Source organism: Prinia subflava, chromosome 6 (genome assembly GCF_021018805.1).
Source record: "Prinia subflava isolate CZ2003 ecotype Zambia chromosome 6, Cam_Psub_1.2, whole genome shotgun sequence".
In the NCBI taxonomy this organism is placed as follows: domain Eukaryota; kingdom Metazoa; phylum Chordata; class Aves; order Passeriformes; family Cisticolidae; genus Prinia; species Prinia subflava.
The window spans coordinates 30338957-30342217 of NC_086252.1; positions in this window are offsets into that span (position 1 = coordinate 30338957).

Consider the following 3261-nt stretch of genomic DNA (forward strand, 5'->3'; position numbering starts at 1 on the left):
AACAGGGTTCTCTCTGCTCCGGACTGGCACATGGCCCAGGGCTGCCGAAAATGCCACAAGCTCAGAGAGGAGCTGAGAGGCTGGAGCACGTACAATATACATGTACAACAGAGGTGGAGTGTGGAGATAATGTGTGGTTAATTATTGCCAGCGAGCAGAGGCCAGGAGTTGGTTTGGCACAGTTGTAAAACAGAGCGCGTGTAGGGGAATGAGCTGGGGACTGCAAAGGTGGGATGTGGGGAGATGTGATGGCTCTGTGAAGTGAGAGCTGGGCACACAGTGTCTTTGTTGGGTGAAAAAGTGGTAGCTCATGCTGTCACTCGACCTTGGTTTATCTGGAAGGACTGGGAGTGATGCTGACACCTGACAGCTCTGACTGAATCCTCATGGAACTGCCAGGAGGGAGCAGACAGGGGGAAGCAGCCTCGGGCAGTTTTCAGGCATGACAAAGCACTGTTCTGTCCCTCCCAGGGTATCCCAGGTGGGAAGGGATGCCCCAAAGCCCTTCTCCCACCTGAGAGCTGTGTGGGGGCAATGGTGGTTGTGTGGCACTAAGAGTCTGGTCTGTAGCCACACCAATCATGCCATGGGTTGCATGTCTCCTACTGGTGATCCAGAAATGCCAATTAAATGCCTGCTTTTTTGACTGGGCTTTTGAGGTGAGCTGTGAGTGTGGGTGACTGCACAGCCGTGCCAGACACTTCAGCCCCAGCATCCTCCTTGCCACGATCGTGCTTGCCAGGGTGCTCAGCAGGATGTCTGGGCTCAAAATGCACACCTGGGCTAGGCTGGGTACAGCTTCTGGATGGCTCCTCTTATCCCCCTCCCTCCCGGGGGTCTGGCAGCATCCCCCGGGAAGCACAGTTAACGTGGCGCTACCAGAAAACAGCTTCCTGCTGCTAATCAGCTCCCGGCAGGTTCTCTCTTTCTCAACTGCCTGCCTTTTCGGGGAAAAATGTCATTTATCGGCCCTTCACCGAGGAGACCTGGTGGAGATGCTCCCCGCCGGGGCTCGTCTCCGCCTGTCATGCAGGCGCCATCTAGTAGGGAAAGGAGAAAACAGCCCAAAAGTCAAGGGAGGTGGATGGGGAAATTCAGTTTGTCTCTGGGAAAGCTGTTTAATCCAACACAAAGCTGCTCTAGGGCAGGGCTCTAGGGCTGAGCCCGTGGTTTGGGTACGTGCAGCAGAATTCACTGCCGGGAAATGATGAAGTGTGGAGATGCCCCAAACTGGAGCACAGCTTGTGCAGGATGGGTCTGGATTTATTTGATCTAAAAATAGAATTTGACATAAAGAATCATTTCCAGGCAGCTCCTTGATAACATTGTCGGGGCTGGGATTGATTAATTAGCTGTATGGGTTAATTGCATTATGCTGCCTTCTGCCCTGGTGGGTGACAGATGCTCCTGTTTTGAGCACTGAGGTCATCCCATCAGCTGGAGGCTTTACTTACAGCTGGAGACCTCTCTCTGCCATCCCTGCATGTACAGTTCACATCATGGAGGCATTCACTTTGCTCATATTGCATGTTTTACCACAAATCCCATACTGCTGTTGTCACCTTCTAAGAGTCACATGGATTTTCAGTGTGATTTACCAGCCTTAGAAAACCTCCCCAAATCAACCCTTCCCAGGGTGGAACAAAAGGGGCCTGTAACAATAATTTCCTTTGAACAGAAAGAATAAACCCACGATTTCAGACCAATCTTGCGATTTTTGCGCAGCTTGGCTCACCCTTTCCCCTGTGGGGAGCTGATAAATGCTGGGTGTCTGTTATCTGCTGAATTCCTGCAGGCAGGCAGTGTGTCCCCTGCCATGGATACACGGCTGCACACCCCTGTGCAGCAGGCTTCTCATGATATGTGCATGCTGTGGTGAGTCCTGCTTGAGGCATGCCACCCTCTGGTCTTTCCCCTTCATCCCCCAAAATATGAAGAACTGGAGGCCAGGGATGCTGCAGTGTGAGGGATGTCACCCAGCTCCTGGAGGTCCAGTGGCTTCACCCTGCCAGGGACTGCACAAACATCATTGCCCTTTGCCTAGAGCAGAACCTTAATTCATCTCCACTTTCATAGATAAGAGCCTGGATTAATTAAAGAAGAGAATAGAAACCACTTTGATTTCCAGAACACCGGAAACTCCTAATTATCCCAGCTCCCAAAAGCACTGCTATAATTAAGGGGCTCTCACTGTTGCCACTGCAGACCCAATTTTTGCAGGGATTTACAAGTGGCACCTACATTTTTTGCTTTTGGTGAAGCACAGCAACTGAAGGCATGAATTCTGGCTCCAGGTGCTTCACTTAAATCAGCCAGAACACCACTGAAACTGCATCTAATTCCCTCATGGATTTCTTATTAGAAAACCAGAGTCCCCAATGGCAGTGTGCTACAGACAGCGTCTGCCCTCCAATTATAGTCTGATTATACAAAATAATAAAACTGGGGGCCTTTTTTTCTTTGCCTGCTGGTCTTTCCATCTTCAAAATACACTTGGGGGCTGTTTCTGGCTTTTTTACCATAACCAGCATTTATTAGTATTTAAAAAAGGCAAGGGAAACTGATTTTCTCACCTGATCTCTGGTCCTCTGGTTCCTGTAACCTTTCCAGAAACACTGGAAGCATCATGATGACACTGATGGTGAAACAGCCAGACTTTGCTATAGCATGAAAGCAGCAAAACACCCCTGATGCAATAACTGAGTAAATCCTACAGGAGCATTTTCCCTGCAAATGCCAGGTCTCGTGCTACTGGGCAGGACAGGGTGTCCCCAGCTGCCTTTTGCACTCTTGTGCCAGAGAACTGGCCAGGTAAAGATGTAGCTGATAATACACATCACCTCCACGTGCAGAGGTTTATCCTTGGGCTGCTGTGGCTTTCCTGTCTTTGCCCTGAAATGGGGTAGGTTTAGATCAGATATTAGGAAGAAATTCTTTACTGTGAGTGTGCTGAGGCACTGGAACAGATTTCCTGGAGGAGCTGTAGATGCTCCATCTCTGGAAGTGTTCAAGGCCAGGCTGGATGGGGCTCTGAGCCAACTGGTCTAGTGGAAGGTGTCGCTGCCCATGAGAGGGAGTTTGAAACAAGATGATCCTTAAAGGCCCATCCAACCCAAACCATTCTGTGATTTTCTCTTCCATGACCTCTTTACTAAGTGTTGTCTGAAGTCTGCCCAGTGCCAGCAGTTTTCTTGAAGTGTCAACTTCACCACCAATGTGGCTCTTCTGCTCCCTGGGTGCTTTACAGCTGTGAATGAAAGT